At 30.7% G+C, this 21,399-nt stretch overlaps 1 protein-coding gene across 1 annotated transcript in view; it reads left to right on the forward strand.

Moving 5' to 3' along the window:
- TkR99D (Tachykinin-like receptor at 99D) overlaps positions 1-21,399 on the forward strand; it is a 544,278-nt gene that overhangs the window by 253,279 nt on the left and 269,600 nt on the right. The window lies entirely within an intron of this gene.

The following is a 21,399-nucleotide window of genomic DNA, read 5'->3' on the forward strand; positions in this document are numbered from 1 at the left end:
AATACAGTCACAATCATCTTCTTCTGGCAGTAGAATGTCTTCAGTATCCGAATCGATCACCAATCTTTTTGTGACTCTTTGTTTATGTTTTTCAGAAACATTTTTCTGTGAATTACACACTATGCCGATTTATCCTACCATAGTGTATGTCATTTTACCCTCAATTAGCGGATTTTAGAAATTCGTTAAAAAGTGCACTTTACACTTCAGTAATTGTAATAAATTTATATCGAACATGAACACTAATAACCGGTACGTTAGTTACTTTTTTATAATTATATTTAATATATAAAATATGTGTAAGATTAACTTTTGATGACAAGCTGCAAAAATATTGGTTTGGCTTAAAAAATTTTCCACTGCATGACCTCCTTGTATGACTTTTTTGAGTGAACTAAATATAGCTGAATATTTGAAAGACGTATCATGGATTGTTTCTGAACAAGTTGAATCATGTTCGACTGCACCATTTCGGTAGTAGAGCGATAGTTCGTTTTGCGCCACTATGCCATTTTGTACACCTTTCCCCTACCCCTATACAAACGTAAAATTTTATAGCGAATTGTTTTTGGTAATATTACATAGTACCTACGAGTGTTTTTAGTATAGTATCAATTTTTTTCTTGATAGTTTTCATATAATAGTGTCAAGGCCCAAGGGTATATCGTTTTATGCAAATGAGGCGTATATTTTCAGAAAAAAAATATGTCCAAACATCGTCAAAATTTAGCAAAAAAATACGCATATAATAAATAGTATTTTATTTGCATTTTATCATAACAAAAAAATGATATATAACTTCCAAAATCTGCTCATGTACTGTTTAAAATACTAATTACTTAGAGCAGGGGAGGGCAAACTGCGGCCCGCGGGCCGCATGTGGCCCGCCGGGTATTTTTTTGCGGCCCGCCATCATTAATTGTACTTCTGATAGCGAATAACTTTTTTTATAATTTTTTAAAAAATATTGACAATAGATGAAAAATTTGAAGAATTTGTTATTTCGTAAACGTATTATCTCAATACGTCTTCCTTGCGTCTCGTCTCACACTATGTAACCACTATTTTTTACGTTGAACATCGATTTCAATAGATATTGATAGTGTACTGACAAAGCTACAACTTGAGATTATTGATCTGCAGTGTGACACTGATTTAAGAGAATTGCATCGTCGTGAAGAAATCTCCAAATTTTACAGTGCCCTTAATTCAGACAAATTCGACCAACTTAAAGATTATGCAAGAAAAATGTTCGTTATTTTTGGATCAATTTATATATGTGAACAAACATTTTCAATCATGAACCTCAATAAAAATTCTATACGATCAAATATCGCCGATGCCCATTTACAAGATCAACTACAAAATTAACACCTGAATTTAAAAAAATAAACAACAGTTTCATTCTTCTCATTAATTTTTTTTGAAATGTTTATTTTTCGTGATAATAAATAGTGTATATCTAAAAATGGTATTTTACTTGCGGCCCGCCGGTCATTTTGAATTCTTGAATTTGGCCCTCCATCCAAAAAGTTTGCCCTACCCTGGCTTAGAGACATCTTTTAATAAAAACGAAAGCAATAAAATTGAGATGGGTCAAATTTCATTTCGCTTATATTTATTATAATAAAAAGTTTATTCGTTAGGAAAAATAATGATACTGTTTTAATTTTAAAATACATACAATACAAATAATAAAATAAACTCATGCTTTAAGAAAAAAATCGTCGTTTACAACAATTATTGTATTGGGGATTTGTCGATTTTTTAAAAGATACCTCAAATGGTACCTATAGTTTAAACAGGGTTTAATTGATTTTTCCACGTTTTTATTAGCTCGTATTCTTGTTTGTCCGGTACAGATTTTTTCTTATGTGTCCAGTAGAGGTGAGTTGGAAATACTGTCACCATTTTATGTACTCAAGTTTCGGATGAAACTATCCATACTAAGTATTTGTGGCCCAATAAACTTATTCCAAAAAACATGTGATGATATCATCGCGAGTCGCTGTTCTGTGTACTCTCCAGTTGGTAGACTTTCAACACTATTGACATTAAATGCGCACGTACGAAATAGCTCTTGAATATAGGTATATTTTAATTTATTAATCTAATGCGTTCGAATGTATGAATAATAATAGGTCATAAATTTTGTGTCGCAGCACAGTGGTGAGATGACGCACAGGCTTAGGCTTGTTATATACAGAAAAACAACTCATAAATTTAAAATTTTATAATAAATGGGACTTTTCGACAAGCGGAGCTCAGCGTATTTTTAGCGATTATATTGAAGCCGATACACAGTCTGAGTTCCCTGAGCCGATACGTATTTCAAAATACTAATAATATGGAGTTGGTTTTAGTTTCAGTTAAGTATGCAACTTTTGTCGCATACGCAAGCCAAACGATCTATATAGTATTCCAAATACTAGTAAGTATTTTGGAACAAGTTTATATACTAAGTATTTTTTTATACTGGTAGTAAGTTTACTTAGTCTTCAAAATCGACCAGTTTTCCCATCTCTAGTGTCCAGTATAAATTTTTTCTTGTTTCTCCAAGATTTGTATTGGACGATTGAAGATTTTTAACTAACTTCCCGACTAGCTAGACATTTGAAACTTTTAGAATATATCAGAACATGACGACAATGCATTCTTTTAATACTTTTAGGCAGAATTGAATTCATTTTCAGTTAATTCTGTTTTGTATGGAAATTTATTATCGTTGTTTGCTAAGGGGGTCCTAGCAACTAAATTATTAATATTATATACGTGCGTTACTATGGAAATCAATATGAAATATCAAAATGAGATTTCAGTAGGTATTTTATATGTATTCAGTATTTCTATCAAGAAGAATAAAAAGTATTTATTAATACATAGAATTGTCAAGTTTATATGATTCAACAAAAAAAATAAAAACTCGGTAAGTATATAAAAAGTTATTTTTGTCTTGTAAGTATTTAAAAACTAACTTACATCATATTCTGTAAATTATTGTAGTCTTAGATCAATATAGACAAATACGTATGACTAACAAGGTTTAATTTGCCATATTTATGACTTAACAGCCTACCTCCTCCCTTCGCTACTGCCTCCTAGTCTCCTTCCGTAATTAAGTGTATATTTATAAAAGCCTTCTATAATTTCTTTTATTATATTAACTGTCAATTCATGGTGGAACTGCATTGTATTGTCGTTTTAATTTAATAAAACGCATTTTTTTGTAGTACCTATTCCACTTTTAATCAATAAATTAGGACCAGTTTCGTCCTAATTTCCTAAGATCCTTCTGAGGAGGACGAAACCGGTTCTAATTTATTAATTAAAAGTGGAATAAGTACTACAAAAAAAATGCGTTTTATTAAATTAAAACAACAATAAAAGCCCTCTAAATAAAATAAATACGTGTGGGGAAAGCTTAACTGTATTTAATTCGTTATCATTTACCATACCACTCCTTGAAATCAAATCCCAATACTAGTATCTTTGTTGTCCATTAGAATATATCCCGAATGATAACACTGTAAGTATAGTTTAAACACGGCTCCCGTTTCAATATAAGTAGGTATCTACCAGTGGTGAAGGGTGACTTTTGGAAAGAGGTAGGCTGTAGAGATGAAAGGAAAAGAGCACACTTGGACACGGGAAATAAGACGATATAACGATATCGCTACTGATTAATAGGTACACACTAATGTCAACGTCACACTTAATCGATTAAATTTCAATAGCTCACTAACGATATAGAATTGGGCAATAAATATAAATTATGTATTTTATGCATTACCTACACGTAACATACGCCTAAAAATATATCATCGGTAAATATTATCAACAGCCCAATATGACAAACAACTAAACAAAAAAATAATATACTTGTATGTTCTATTACTGAATTAAATGATGAATAATCACGAGATAAATTTTTAATTATTTTAAAAAATATATTAAGTATAATATCTTTATATGACGTGATTGAACAAATAGAAATTATTTTGTTTAATTATCGCATTATTAATTATTATTTGAATAAAGCGCCAATGCGACAGTCCTTGACACTAAATACATGAGCTTTACCTTATAAGCCTATAGATTCGTATGAATAAAAACAGACTACTCCGATGCCCTTGAAACGTATTTCATATGATAAGATCGGCAAATTATTGTCGAGTGAATCGATAATAATTCAATACTCGCTAGAGACGCTTGTTAATCACTTATTATTTATTTATTCTGGATTATTCTGACGATAGATGGCTTTTAATTATATAATTTTTTAAATATAATTATTATTATGATGATATTATATTCAATTGTTTTCCGCACATTTTTTATTTAAGTATTTAAATTTAAATACTTTCTATCTATTTTTCTTAGAAGGTAGGCTTCAAATAATTGCCTACTATGGAGCCTTTGCCTCTGATTTCTACTAAACAAATTAAGGTAAGTTATATGTTTTATTTTATTTTTAAAAAATACTGTTATCTTCTTCCGAACGAATGCACGTTTTTTTATTATTTTCGTCAAATTCTTATTAAGAGACTTTAAACAAAATTATTTAATAAGACCGAACGTAGAAATCAAAGTGAATTAAGAAAATGTTAAAAAAATTCCAACACCTAATGCAATTATCGCCCGTATTCTTCTTTGAAGGATATTTAATTTTTCCTCAAGGGAATACTCAAAGAAAGAGACTACGCCAGAGATAGAAAACATTGGTACAGAAAAAATAATTTAATAAAGGTAATATTTATTTAATTCATTGGCAGTGTTCAGATTTCTTGAGAGTTCTTCGGTTTTATTCAATTCATTTATTTGTATACGTGCGTATTAAAAGTCACAAGTTTAAAATGTTTAAAAATAATATGACTTGAATCACATTAAAGGTGAATTGGAAATACTGTCACCAGTTTGTGTACTCAAGTTTCAGATGAAACTATTCATACTCAGTATGTGTGGCCCAATAAACTTATTCCAAAAAACTATCATCATGAGTCGCTGTTCTGTGCACTCGCCAGTTGATAGACTTTGAACACTTTTAACATTAAATGCGCACCACTTGAATATATGTACTTATATTTTAATTTATAAGTCTATTGCGTTCAAATTTATGAATAAGAGGTCATAAATTTTATGTCGCAGTACAGTGGTGAGATGACGCACAGGCATAGGCTTGTTAATATTATGACTGCTGAGAAATCACTGTTATTCATTTTTGTTAACAAGAATATTGTAACCTAACAGAAAAACTACTCATAAATTTAAAATGGGTTTAAAATTTTATAAGGCGTGCATTTTTGAAGCAAGTATTAATAGACAATTTTGAAAAGTTTTTAAATAACAACTGTCAGAATTTTAAATGAATGGTAAGTATTTATTTCAAAGTATCGGTATAAGCCCGCCAGTTTTAATGTTGAATGTAAAATAATGGTACAGCAAGAAATAATATTCAAAAATCAATAGTAAAAATAAATAATCATTATTTAAATGACATGGGCCAATAGATAAAATCAATATCCATTATTATTTTGATAGTATGAAAAGTAAAAAACATTCAATGGGGCGACGGCATTTTAGGGTTACCATTATCGCATATAAAGTATATTAGTCTATGCATTCATGAATATCGGTAAGAACAAACTATTTATGATTATATTATTATTAAAAGAAGATCAAATAAGAAGTCGCAGAGGTGCAGAAAAAAGAGCTAGATGGACATTTCACAGAATAAATGCGAATAACCTCAAAGATTAAATTAATAATTGATCAAAAATATAGGTTCTCTAGGTAGGTACTACAAATATTACAGAAATCATTTTTTTAAACTAATTACATTTTTATTACCTATTATTGTCTAATTTTATAAAAAAATGAATCTCAGTTTGGATACAACAATAATTAATAGCATGATATTAAATTTATCTCAATTAAAATTGTATGCTAAATTAATTAGTTAGGGTTCGTGGATTTTTTATATTTTACATGTTTTTTACTCATCACTACAAAAAAGGTTTTTTTCAACGTCTTTTAAAATTACTAATTTAAGTAAGTATCCTAATTATTTATATAATATGTATATTATTATTTTTACTATTAGTGTAAATGCCGAATCAGATAATAATTTTATATTGTTAATTTATTACAGCATGTAATGTAAACAAGACCGTGAAACGTATTGCCATTGGCGAGCCAAAAGTCCGAGGACAATAATTAATAAGTCGTCCGATTTGTCTATGCTCTGATACTGATCAACGAACGAATAAAAAAATCGAGCTGTCAAAAGTTGCGATTATCGGAATGTTTTCCGATAATCCTAAAATGTTGTGTTATTTATATGTGGACTTGCATAAAATAATATAACAGTAAAAACAACACATATTTTATGTTTTCTTTTATGAATTTCATAAACGTTTTTAGTAATAGGTTGTACGTAATTGAAGGAAAAGATTTTTATGTTATCGTTTGACTGGGTGTGTATTCTAGATTATCATTTTCAATCATTCACATTGATCGACATCGGTCGTCTTTAGTAATAGGTTGAATGTAGTTGATATATCATTGAAGGAAACGTCTTATTCTGTCATATGTTTGTTACAATTGATTATTATTGTGAATTTTTGAACACAAGAAATACATTTATTGTAAACAACTGAAGTCTGTCTTATTATTTAATTCTGGTACTGAAAATAATATGTAATAAGCACTATAAAAGTCTGAAGTATGTCTTGTTATTATTGCAAAGTTGAAAATGTATATAATAGACACTACAATTTATTTAACTCCGCGATGAAGTAGAGATTAAGGGTTTGAATCTCATAAGGTAAGGTTACATATATCTTTGAAGTGCGCTTAGATCAAGAGTGTATGCTTAAGTGCTCGGCCGTAGTCATTTGGCGGGCGCGGCGCGGCGGCGTCTTGCAAAACTCAAACGTATAACCGTGTGTATTATGCCCCAAAAAAGACACTGTCTACGCACATTTTACACACGGTTTTACGTTTGAGTTTTGCAAGACGCTGCCGCGCCGTCCCCGCGCGACCACTACGTTCTTACACTAACAGCTACCTACAACTGGTGGTTCGGAAGGTGCAGTTAAGTTAAGTTACAGCTGATAGTTTAAATGAAATAGTATCTTAAAGGCACTAGAAGCTTGCTCAGGAGACTCGCATTGCATCATTGAGCCATTTTATAGATACACAAATGCTGCTACACTAAATGGGCGTAAGGGATGAAATAATAGAGAAATACCATTCTAATAGTACAATCTGTTCTGGAGAGCCAGATAGAAAGAACAATACTATCCTACTAAATTTAACATAATAAGGAAGCTACTAAATAAGTTATTTCTGTAAAAGAAAAAATCTGTTCAAAATAGATTTTATACTGACAAATTGATATTTATACTTACCATTAATTATTTAAATAATTCCCGGAAATTGTTTAAATAATTCCCTATCATAATTAAAATACTTCCATTGTTATATTATAATACTTACCAATAATCATTTTTTACTTGCTGTTCATATTAAATAGTTCCCACCTTTCTAATAAAATACTTGCTCGATTTTTTATTAAAATACTTGCTGTTAATGCATATATATACTTACCCAATAATTTGAAGCCATTTTATAATAAATGGGACTTTTCGACAAGCGGAGCTCAGCGTATTTTTAGCGATTCTATTGAAGCCGATACGTAGTCTGAGTTCCTTGAGCCGATACGTATTTCAAATACTAATATGGAGATGGTTTTAGTTTCAGTTGAGTATGAAACTTTTGTCGCATACGCACGCCAAACGATCTAAACAGTATTCCAAATACTAGCAAGTATTTTCGAACGAGTTTATTTACTAAATATGTTTTTATACTGGTAGTAAGTATACTTAGTCTATAAAATCGACCAGTTTTCCCATGTCTAAATCACATATAATAAAACATAATTTATTATATTGTTGTTAACCCTATCCCTTTATAGGGCAAAGCATTTTTTTCTTCATTTCAAACCGATCTTTATCATTTTGCATCAGATATTTAATATCTTAAAACAATTTCAATATAAAAATAAAAAATATCTATCAGAAATTTGGAAAACCTATAATTTATGATGGTCTTTTTTATCAACCAGTGTCCATTCAGGTGTTTTTTTTTATTTTTTGATATATTTTTTTTAAATAAAACAAATAAATAATGGTTGAACATATTATTTATTTAATCATAAGAAAAGTTACAATTCATTTTTTATTTTTTTACACCCATTTATTTACGTAATACTTTTCAAAACATAGTATGCAAAGCGGTACGTTACATTGTTTTCAAAAATAAGGTATGCGTTTTGGCTCTCTATCCGTACTACAATAAGCACATCGACAGCTCTTTTTCTTAGATTTACTCATGAACTGAAATAAAAATAAAACATTATCGTAACAGTACCTACCGACCTACAACATTACCATATTACGAAATGACCGAGAAAAATGGAGTATGATGGGGGAAGCCTTCATTCAGCAGCGGATAGACCCCAGCTGATGATGATCTTACTTCTACAGTAAAATATAATACAATACAAACCCATGAAAATTGCGATATTGATAGTAATTTAGTACTTTAGCATTCAATTGATGTCACAACTAACAAAAAAACACCACTTCTTCGCGGATATTTTGAAAACTTTTCCAATCCCAAATATTTTGAGTAAAACTAAAATATATTTATAATAGTGTACTATATTCACAATAAATATAACTATACACAGCTGCTTAAGCTGCTTTTTTATTTTTAAAATAATTCTAGAAGTCAGTCGTGCGAATTGCAAATTTGAGGTTATGTATAAATAAATGCATACTAAATACTTATGTACATACCTTTTTTCACAACATATAATATAAATGGCAACAAAATGACTTGCAAAATCAAGTGTCTTTCACGAATTCGTCGAGTCGCGACCTCAAACGCGCAATGGCTGCTACATCGACCAATCGTTGAAATAATGTTTTGCGAGCGATTGACGTACACTTCATATTAGATGGCTTATTTCGTAACCAGATAATGGTCTCGACAACGTCTTGAAGCACTAAGGTTGATATTTCCATATTTAGTGTATGACTTATAGCTCATAAATAAGGTGGTCGATAAATAAACCGTTTTCGACCTTTGCCCTATAAAGGGATAACAGGCCTTGCGTATCTATTATATATACAAGGCTACTATCGGCAGCTATCTTTGGCTATCGAGGATAGTTTATCATATTTATGTATTGAGGCAGTTGATTGTTACAATAAGTTAACTGTCTAAACTGTGAAAAAGTGTTTTAAAAAAACTTTTAAAGCGAGATAGATAGTTTTGGCAGTTTAGACGGCTAACTTATTGTGACAATTATAATACCTCAATACATAAACTTATGCCTAAAGCAGCCTTGTGTAGTCCTAAGTCAATAGTGTAGTAAATGTATATTAAGTAATAGAAGAGAAACAATCACAGACAACCAGGCTTTGAGAAAATCACTTAAATATACTGTGACCTCACCGAGAACCTAAATTCAGCTGGGCCCCCAGATGAAAGGCCAGCGCATTACGCACTGGAGTCCGAGGGTCGTCTCCTCCGTTTCCTCCCCGTATTCGTCCGGAGTCAAAAGGGAGGTTTGTTAGTTTGTCTCTTAAACAAAAAATGCTGCATTCTTAAGAAGTGTGTATAATCTATAGAATATAGTAATATAGGTATATAAATACCTACAGAATATTTAAACAACGCAGTACGATAAAAAAAATTTACAAAATTATATTCTATAACTAAGAGGTAATACAAATTGAGGTGGATGTGCGTTGAGGAATACGGAAAAACTTTGTAAAAATTCTTTCACAGAACTGGAGAAATGGCTTGAAAAAAAGAAACTCACACGGAGTAAAATAGGTAACAAAGCATCGGATAGGAGAATTATATAAATAATTACAAGATAAAAAGAACGTTTTTAAATTTTCTGTTGAATCATATAAACTTGACTTGACTAGCTTAAACGATCAAAAAAAATTGTACTTAATAGAAATACTGATTAATGAAATGTTATTCCATATTGATTTACATAGTAACGTACGTATATATTATTAATAATTTAGTTGCTAGGACCCAATAATGGTATCGAAATAACTTTTTATATAAAACAGAATTAACTAAAAATGAATCCAATTCTACTTAAAGATGCTAAAAGTATTTAAAAAAATGCATTGGCATTGTGTTCTGATATATTCTAAAAGTTTAAATATCTAGCTAGTCGGGAAGTTAGTTAAAAATCGATTGCAAGATTTGTACCGGACAAATAAGAATGCGACATAAGAAAAACGTTGTAAAAAAAAAAACTTGTCCATCTGAATCATAAACATTCATAAATCATTTTTTTCCTCCTCATCGGGACTTGCATCCATCAGATGTCAATGCGCTTTACTACTTTATCGATATTTTAAAACACATAAGCCGGAATTATTTTTAAGATTTTTTCTGAAAGTATGTTTTGGAGGCATTTCCAAATTAGTTAGGTCTGCCTTATAGTTTTTACATTATTATATTATTATACTCGTACGTATATGGCTTACGAAATCCCTCTAGATAAAAATATAATATATAGAAAACAAACACGATCTTCTCAAACAATACCATATTATGATGGCTCTTAACGCCTTTGCAAAGGAATAAAAAGAAACTAAACACCCCATTTATACGTTACCCAAAGTGTCTTGTTCCTGGATATGTACAGAATGCTTCTAAATATTTTTTTGGTCTTGGCTTTTGCCATTTTTTTAAAGTAAACATTTTGTCTCTTTTCGCAGGTCATACAAACTCTTTTCTAAAACATTTATTATACGTACCCAATTCATAATCTAATTATTTTATCAATAATTAAAATTCAATAAAACATCTTCAACCGGAATCAATTTGGGTGAAGTCCACCCCTAACTTTCACTCTTCTCGATCTCTAGTTCTTCGCTGCTCCATACTTTATTAATTCGTCTATCCATCAGGTTTAAGGGTGTGTGTATCACAGTACGACATATGTAGTGCGAAAGACGCTGACCTTTCATCCGGGAGCTCCGTGTGCGATCCTTGTAAGGTCACAATATATTTATGTGATTTTTCTCAAAACCTGGGTGTTTTTCACTTCTAAATAAACTACTGTTTCACTACGCTACTGTCATCTGGCATATTGGATTGTTACAGTGTTATAAAATATAATATTTATATATATATTATAATCACTGGAGAAGGTTGGAGGTAGGCCGTTAAGATCCGAAATAAATAGCGCAGACTAAACTTAGTCAGTCAAACGTATTTGTTTTCTAACATACATAATTTTGAAAAACACTTTCTGAGAAAGTATAATATTATAACCAATAGAAAAAATCATTTTGAAAAAAGTAAGCCACCAAAGCAGGGAATCGAACCCTGTATCTTCTGGGTTTACGCCTCGTCCGATGCATTTACCTCTATGCTACAAGGCGACGTACTAATTTCGGCTTACTTTTTTCAAAAGGATTTTTTCTATTGGTTATAATATGTTTTCTCAGAAAGTGTTTTTCAAAATTATGTATGTTCAATAATCAGAATGGTACATTCTTAAATCTTGTGAATTATTCGTTGAATAAAAGAAATAGTTAATTATGTATTTGTTTTCATTGACATAAGACTACAATGGGTCAAAAGTTTTGTTAGTTTTTAAAATTTAATTAAACCCTGCCTAATCCAAGACATACCTAGTAGATATTAGTCAAAAAATATTCGTTTATCTATAAAATATTTATTTATTTAGAAAAATAGTATAACGTCAATACAGCGATTGGCCAATGCGCCATAATACATAATAAATACAAAATTATAAAAATATCTGAATTACAAATAACAACTAATATAACAAGAAAGTCGAAAAGACAGCATGTGTTTATGTAAATATTAAAGAAACATGATAATATATACAATTATAAATTTAACCTATTTAACACGTCCACAAACATTATATAGTTAATAAAAAATAAATCAACCTTTATGATGCCATCCAATAAGTTAATCGCACGATACACAGCATCATGAAACATAACATCTGTCCAGCGACGAGGTATCTTGAAGACCGTAGAGTTACGAGTGATATTGGTGGGAACATGGAAATTTAATATTTTCCAAGACATACCTAGTAGATATTAGTCAAAAAATATTCGTTTATCTATAAAATATTCAGAAATATACCATTAAATCGTACATAATTTTAGTTATTTTATAGATAGAAGAATATATTTTATCGATATCTACACATTATAGACTTAGTTCAATGAAAACAAATAAGTTTGACTGATAAAGTTTAGGGTGCACTATTTATTTCGGATCTTAAAAGTCTACATCCACACTTAACCACTACCCTAGTCAAGAAAGAACGACAAAAAGAAAGGTTTTTTTTTTTGACAATACATAAATTAATTAATCGTACATAATTTTAATTGTAATAAAAATATTTACCATCACTTTCACTAAGAGTCTTTTACTGGGAATAAATTCCTTTCGCGGCACAATGGTAAAAAGTGTTCTATTTTCAGTAGGTACGTATGCAAGTTTCCATCAAGGACCGGAACGAAGCCGACCTTTAAGGTACAGGATGTTTTACTAGGCACTGTACGGTATTAGATTATTATGACTCCCGCTTTCAGGAAGCACCAATTTTCTTTGGACAACACAAACTACGTCATAAACCCACAAATATTTCGATGTATGGAATATTACAACAGCTAAAGTTTTATGGGCGCGAGTGAAGCTACTTCATAGCACCTACAGCAGTGATCGCCAAACGGTCGCTCGCGAGATACCGTTAACTCACGGCGGCATTTTTGGTAGCTCGCGTAGGATATTTTATCATATTTATAAATGAGCGTAGTTATACGTAAAGCAGCCAGTCCACACAAACCTCAAACAGAGAAAGAAGCACTTTTATGTAAAGTGTGTTTCTATAAATCCACAAAGCCTCTGTATACTGTGTATACCTTATGAATGATAGATATTATAAATTTATGTAACTTATAAAGAGATAAAAGCATAAAATCTATGAAATTTTGGTGCTTTAGCATTCCAGGCTGTTTTGTGCAAAACGGGTTTCTTAGAATATTCATTCCTAAATGCAGCCAACTCTTATTATATATAATTTATATTATATATATATATGTATGTTACTTTTGCATCAATTTAAAAAAAAAAAACTTCTAAATTATTCAAGTACTATGGGATTTTCAAAGTTCTGAAAATAATTCGAAAAACTTGTAAACTATACATTAATATTTAGCTGCCTGGCACTAATTTTTACATTAAAAATCTATATATTATAATATATATAATAAATTGAAAAACATAATATAATGTAATTGAGAAAATAATGTTTATTAATTGAATGTAGAAAAACACACCTTACAGTCAGGATTTTAATAATTAGGTAAGTACATAATATTATCATGTGGCTGCTTTTTGTAGATCGAATATGGCTTATTTTTAGAACGCATTTATATGACATTTTTGTATGACAGCATCTTGGTTGCTTTATGCAAATCGAAAATGTCATATTCTACGATTTGCAAAATCTTTAAAACGCATTTATATGACATTTTTGTATGACAACAGCTTAGCTGATTTATGCAGAATGTAAAACAAACGTGTGAGATTATGGAAATCACAATTTATCATTTTTTTTTCCAAATTGTGGCCTGGCTGCTTTGTGTATAACTACGCTCAAATTTGCGTCTCAAATTTTATTATTTGACTCCGAAATGAAATATTTCTTTATCTGTTGATAAATAAATAATTAATTCATGCATTTTATGTTTTATTGGATGTCCGATGTCCTAATTTATTTTAAGTAATATAATAATATTATGTATGGTACGATAAAGGACGATGATAAAAATTTTTAAAGAAGGAATATGTATAAGTAGCTCACCAGACAATTTCAATTTCTGAGTGTAGCTCACGTCCTTATTGAGTTTGGAGACCACTGACCTACAGAGTGGCGCAAATTGTCGTCAATCTGATTTCATGTCCCAATAATAGTTTATTTAATACTTGTATTTTTATCATCAAAATTCCAATACCGGACATAATATTATTATTGCAGCCAGAATTTGTGGTAACTTGATTCTTTTGAATTCTCAAAAACTGTTTTTTGTTTCTCAAGAATTTTTAAAAATGTCTAGAACACTATTTTAAGCATAACATTAAAATTTCCTAATATCTTTATTGCATTTTCCATCACCATTTTTTGACATATTAGCCCGCATTTAGACCAAGCGAGCGAATATTTATTCTTCCCCCACTCCAGCGAAATTCTTATGCTCGCTCAACAGAAAGCGTGAGAATTTCGCTAATTTCTAACTGCGGCTTTAGTGAGTAGATTCTCAATATATTGACAAATTAGCATTCCCGTTACTATAATGTTACCTTAGGTTAAACTTTCTTTTTTTATTTTGACCATGTCCGATCCTAATAGGATCATATTATGGGCCTCCACAGATTGGAGGTTTGTAATTACAGATTTTATTTTTACCAGAAATGGATGTCAGCCACTTGCACAACCTATTAGGTCCATACTCTGACTCACGCATAAATTGAAAAACAATATGTGTACTTGCCAGACCCGGGATTTGAACCTGGGACCCTCGACACTACAGGTTACACATTCTATTAAAAATAAAATATTTCAGTTAATATGCACTTCGTCATCTTAATATTTAAGCTATTCCTAGAATCATTAATATTACATTAGGTATTCACAATTAACACAATAATTCACAATTAGTAACAATTCACATGATTTAGTAATATAATATTTTATTGAACACAACTAATTTGAAAACACTTCTGAGAAATATATAACCACTATTTTTTTTAAATACGACATCCAGCAGGTTTTGAGCCTGCACCCCTTGGAATTCGCGCTCATGTACACTGTCCACTAAGGTATACGTGTCCCATCTAATTGCAACGAAGTCAACAAGTGTTTTTACAAAACTCCCTAAAGCGCTTTCTTTTATTATTGTTATTGTTGATAGACTTCGTCGGAAATCATCTTTTGAGTATTTAATATAAAATAGAAAAATATTTACAAAATAAAAAGATCTTTTTATATAGGTACCGCGTTTTTAATTTTTCTGTTGAATCAAATAATAAACTTGACAAAAAGGTATTAATAAATTTTTTTTTTGTACTTTATAGAAATATAGAATAAATATAGAATACAGAAATGTCATTTGACATTTCATATTGATTTCCATAGTAACGCACGTATATAATATTAATAATTTAGTTGCTAGGACCCCCTTAGCAACCAATAATAATGTTTTACTTTTTACGAATTTTTTTCTGAAATAACGTTCCATACAAAATAGAATTAACTGAAAATGAATTCAATTCTGCTTAAGGTGATTCATCAGTGAAACGGCAAATAATTTTCAACCATAGGCGCGACGAAATTTTGCACTCGCTCCTATTCTGAGAGAGAATGTAGAGCTGAAAACACGTCATTTTGCTTCGTGATGGCGACGGCCGTAATAATTCTTAAATCGTGTAAAGATGACTTAAAACGTTACCCATTTACTTTAAAAAGAAAACATGTCAATGAATATATTATTATTGTTACTGATAAAACAATAAACAGAACATCAAATGGACACACGTTGGATTTATAAGACCAATTATATTTGGCCTCATTGGCACCCGCGACCCGCAATCCGCGCATCGCCTAGCGACGATCTTTTTAGACCGTGTCTCAACTGATGTATGGCCTTAAAGATGGCTAAAAGTATCAAAAGAATGCATTGTAATCGTGTTCTGATATATTCTAAAAGTTTCAAATGTCTATCTAGTCGGGAAATTAGTTAAAAATCGATTGCAAAATTTGTGTTGGACGAACAAGAAAAAAATTGTACTGTACAAACAAGAATGCGAGCTAATAAAAACGTGGTAAAATATTATCCTTAACCTTTAAATTGAGCTGCATGTGTGATTTTACATAATATTGTGAAATTCGCTGTGTGTAGTTTTCATCAGCGGTGACGGTGCGAATATTTCAGATTGGTCTATAATAGCCACATGGAGTATTTAATATGGCAAAGAAATATTAGATTCTGGATAAAATATAATATAACAGGCATTAGAGACATCTAGTGACGGAATTTCGTGACAGGCCATTTAAGGGGGATGCTTATACTATCAGAGGCAAAAAGAGGCACCTAACGGAAAAATACGAAGCTTGCAATTTGAGATCTTTTTTGATAATTTACAATTTCAACTGTAGTAATTAATAAATATGTATCTGAAAACATTAAAAAGATTTTTAATTTTTTTTTTAATTTAAAGATAAACTGGCAATTGTAAAAAAATGTAATAAAATGTGAATTCGTTGCAGGGTCAAATCTTATTATTACATCATATTTTATGGCCATATTTATTATTAAAATTTAGTTTATCAAGTTTTAGATTTTTTGATGTTTAGATTTTTGACTAATTCATCGTTTTAATATTTTTTTATATATATTTTAAAAAACATCGATTTTTATAAAAATATAAATGTGTATAACTTGAAATCCTTTTTATTTATATCAAATTTTATTTTAGGCATGGTCACAACATTGAAGCTCGAGTTGGTATAAATAAAAAGGATGTCAAGTTATACTTACACATTTATATTTTTATAAAAATCGATGTTTTTAAAAATAAATATAAAAAATATTAAAACGATGAATTAGTCAAAAATCTAAACGACAGAAAATCTAAAACTTAATAAACTAAATTTTAATGATAATTATAACCATAAAATATAATGCAATAATAAGATTTGACCCTGCAACGAATTCACATTTTATTACATTTTTTTTACAATTGTAAGTTTATCTTTAAGTTTAAAAAAAAATAAAAAATCTTTTCAATGTTTTCGGATACATATTTATTAATTAATACAGTTGAAATTGTAAATTATCAAAAAAAAATCTCAAATTGCAGGCTTCGTATATTTCCGCTAGGTTCTCTACTGGCATGCGTCTCCCCCTTAATAAGACTAACTAAAAAATATTTTTAACAAAATATATAACTTAGTTAAATAATAATAATATATCAAATTGCTTTATAAAACAAAGATCATAATCTCCGTTCTGTGAGTAAAGCCAGTGGATAGGGTATTAGCAATTATTACTGAAGATAATTTTAATTGGAATTGCTATATAAATTCCATTAAGAAAGCTTAAAAGTCCTTAGTAAAAAAGGGCTGCTTACTTAGTACCTTTATTGTAAAGGTTATCATTGTTTTAGTTCGTTTTAATTCTAGTCTCAAGTATCATTCGAGATTTAATCGCTTCTGTATATTTATTCAGCCAAAAGTTTATGCGATCTGTTTCGATGATGATACTGTTCGCCATGATTAATTACTTGAAAACACGGCACTGTAAAAATACGTAACATTTATTTTGGTAATTTATTATTACGCTTAAAGTCTGTTGTTTTTACGGTCGTGGTTTATACCTCTGTAAATACTCTTAAGACATAAAAAAAACACAGCAAATAGCCAGTATAAACACTAATCATTTGAGATTATATTTTGGTTTATTATTCTAGACAAATCAACATTAGCAGAAGCTGTATTTCTCGACATTTTTTAAAATACTACGTCTGTTAGGTGTTAGATTGTGTTTAGTACAGCGATTACAAGACGTCTTTTTGATTCTATTTTTTTTGTTCAACAAATAATTCACAAGATTTAAGAATGTAACATTGTAATAATCGAACATAAATTATAACAGTATAGAAAGTTGCAATAGGAATAAAAAGATATATCTAATAGATATAGACTAAAAAAGTATGATACGATAAAGTATAGAGCAAGGATTAATAAAATGCTGTGCTGTGACGTGGATATGACTATCAGTGAAATTTGAATCCGAAAAATATATAAAAAAAAAATGGATAATTAAGTAGAATATGAAAGATGTTGAATTTAATAATAATATATCCACGCGGACGGCACACCTGTTGTGCCCTCATTAATTGTACATTCGATATAATTAGCATGTTATTTAAATGTGGTAGTTATATAGTAATTAAATGCTCCGCGGTCAACAAGTAATATGGGCGCCAAATGTATTCTAAATAGATACATAATGAAATACTATAAATTTAAAGAAACCACTGTAAACAGAGTTAACAATAATTGTTTTTTATTAGAAGCCAAGACACATGTTAATCTAATAAAAATAAAACAAAAGATAGAGACATGGAATTTACTGACAATGGAGACTCGTGATCAATGTTTTCAAAGACAAAGAAATTATTAGAACATTATGATATACAAATGTTAATACTCATCTTATGGGAATGGGACGATTTGGCACCGTGAACTGGCCTCGGGCGATTGGCCTCCAGTAATTGGCCTCCGGTACAATCGGACGCCGGCCCAAATGGACGCCGACCAACTTCGACACCGGCCCAATTAGACGCCGGCCCAATTGGCCGCTCATCTTATTGTACTTCGATGTACACTGATTGTATAATAAATATAAAGTTTTAAATTAAATGAACACTGAATTTAAAGTTAGCCACCGACCGAATGGCGACCAATGACATTACTATGGACGAAGCATCTGGAAAAAAAATGACACTCACTTTTTTGTCGGGTCTGCCGAATGGCATAATCTGTTCTAGTGCCATTACAATAAAGGTGATATTGCTATAAATTCCCGATGCTTTTTGTCGGGTCTGCGGAATGGTTCGGTTTGAACGGGTTCGCTCAAATGAACAGTGTCTCTGGTGATATTGCTATAAATTCCCTATTCGTGATATCGCATAATGGACGTCTACTTATGCAAGTGCGAATGTCGTTACGCGCGAATTTACTTCCTAGCTACTGTATTGAGTGCGTTGTCCATTAATAATGTCATTGATGGCGACCGTCAATGTTAACTGTTTTAAGAGCGTACATAAGTGAAACGGCAAATAATTTTCAACTGTATGTAGAACGAAATTACGGCCGCGTTGTCATTCGGAGAGCGATAGTCGAGGCGTCTGCACATCGATTCGTTTTGTCATGGCGTCGGATGAAAATATTCTTAAATCGTGTAAAGATGACTAAAAAACTTTACGTTTGTACTTAAAAAGGAAAACATGTCAATGAATAAACTATTAATAATACTAATATAATAATAAACATAACATAAAAAGGACGCATGTTGAACTTTTATGACAAATTATATTTCGTTTGGCTTCCGTCATTCGCACCCGTAACCCGCATTCCGCGCATCACCTAGTCACGAACTTTTTAGACCATGCCTCAGCTGAGGTATAGCCTTAAGGAGTTCCATCAGTATCGTCAAGGTTAAAGTCACTGACGTAAAGATCCCTCCATCAGTGCCGCCAAGGTAAAAGTGAAAGAGTCCAAGGAATGTCAAGTGTTTCTCTGCTGCCGCTGCGTTGCAAATTTTTTAAAGAGAAAATCATTATTGCAATCCTTTCTAATTAATCATGCGTTTACCTGTTTTTGATAAGGTATATTAATTTGCAACGTGACAATGTATAATTTTGAAAACACTTATGAGAACATAGATTATAACCAATAGAAAAAATCTTTTTGAAAAAAGTAAGACACCCCTCATGAATCGAACCTGCATCTCTTGGGTTTCGCGCCCATGCACATTGACCACAATCCTAAAGGCTCCGTACCTAATTGCGACAAATTTTAGAATTACTAATGGCTCTTATAATACTCTCTGAAACGGTTTTCAAAATTGAGTTACATTGGCTATCGGCTTTTGTACTTTAAATCAAGTAGGTATTACTTTGATTACTAACCGATGTCACGGATTACTCCAAGATATTTTGTGTTGTTACTTACTTGAACTAGCTAATAATTTTCAAGTAACTATTTTTGAGAAAATATATTATAACCAATAGAAAAAATCTTTTTGAAAAAAGTAATACACCCCGCAGGAATCGAACCTACATCTCTCGGGTATCGCGCCCACGCACATAGACCACTATGCTAAAGGAGTCATACTTAATTGCAACAAATTTTAACTAATGGCTTTTAATACTCACTGAAGCGCTTTCCAAATTGAGCTACTATTGGCGATCGGCTTTTGTATTTTAAATCAAACCAGGTATATCTTGAAATTTAAAAGAATCCTAATGTTTTTACATTATTTATTGTATTGATATTTTAAAAATTATTAAATACCATCATTCGTATTTTGTCACTAGATATTCCTGGTAGTATGATACTCACCCTCAAATTTTATTTATTTTTGGTTATAATAAAAATAACCTATGAACGAATTACGTTTTAACAAGCATTTGGAGAGATTCTGACATGATTCAAAATAACGAAATCAATAATATGTCAATCGCATATTATTAGGAATGTCGTCGTAATTAGTGAGTAAATTGGTAAATTAATTGGTAATACAAAACACCAGAAAGTCGGTGGGGTTTAATGGGTTCCGAAAAATTAACTACAAAGAAAATATGGCCATCAAATGGGTTGTACACTTAGATACATCTAGACGCAACCCATTGCATTGCTAAATGAAGCTGCGTGCCGTGCGTTTGGTTTGTGGGCGAGCGAACGCATTCGGATACACATATTGAGACCATAGACCATTTTGCTGGTGTTCGCCCAAAGTGCTTGCACTAGACGCTCATAATTAAAATATAATTTTCTATTTTTTTTTACGTTATATAGTATTTTTAAGCGGTGAAAATGCAACCATTAGGTAAAAACATCGATAATTTAAGTTATTTCAAAGAAACACTAGGTCACTTGATATTAAAATATATAATAATATACAAATAAATTATCACGAACATGTATCAACTTACCTATGAAACTTAATACCATCTTCTTGCTTATCAGTACGACTACCACATTTTAATACAACACACAGAACCATCTTTTCTACTTAATTAACTAAAAATATTTACCACTGACTTTATGTTTAACACAAAAAATAGCAATTTTAGCAACACGCGCTCGGAGGTTATCGACGCTTAGTTAAGCAACAAACTAAGATTTGGCGGTGATACCATATCAAATCATCTCACAGATCTGTAAAACGTTTATCTTACTCTAGCGCGTGTCGCAGAGATATAAGGGCGCCGAATACTTTCTCACTCGCACTTATGCATCGTTTTTGTTCAGGTCTTGGTTGTACAAATACGTAATTCTCAAAGAAAGCAATGAAATATAGATTATTAATTTAACAAAGATTTCCTTGCTCGAAAATAATTCTAATAAATTGACAAAAAACTAACAGACACATTTATCTATTCCATACAAATAACTGACTTATTTGTGTTTTCTTCATCTGATACACTACATACATTGTGTTTAATCCTTTGGCTCCTTTT

Source organism: Rhyacophila brunnea, unplaced genomic scaffold (genome assembly GCF_057557595.1).
Source record: "Rhyacophila brunnea isolate RB1 unplaced genomic scaffold, BYU_Rbru_1.0 scaffold_10, whole genome shotgun sequence".
Taxonomy (NCBI): Eukaryota; Metazoa; Arthropoda; class Insecta; order Trichoptera; family Rhyacophilidae; genus Rhyacophila; species Rhyacophila brunnea.